Consider the following 315-nt stretch of genomic DNA (forward strand, 5'->3'; position numbering starts at 1 on the left):
GGGGATGGTTGGCTGAATGACTAAGTACCTAAGGGAGTTGTTTAATGTGTAAAAGAGCTGGATGCAGTATATGGCAGCTGGCTATAGCTCGGTCTTAGATCAGTACGAGTGTGACAACTCGATCAGCTGGTTTACGAGTTCATTCAGCTAGAGCAGTTTGGGCCGATGAGCTAACAAGCTCCGTGGATGTGGCTAAGGTATGATCTAGTAACTCTTGCTTAGTTCTAGATATAATGGACTAGGGGAATGGAACCTCAGATTCGTATGACTTGATTCGAGTTAAGAGTACTAACCATTAGCTGAGGTGATTCGACT

The sequence above is a fragment of the Brassica oleracea genome, chromosome C7, assembly GCF_000695525.1.
Source record: "Brassica oleracea var. oleracea cultivar TO1000 chromosome C7, BOL, whole genome shotgun sequence".
In the NCBI taxonomy this organism is placed as follows: domain Eukaryota; kingdom Viridiplantae; phylum Streptophyta; class Magnoliopsida; order Brassicales; family Brassicaceae; genus Brassica; species Brassica oleracea.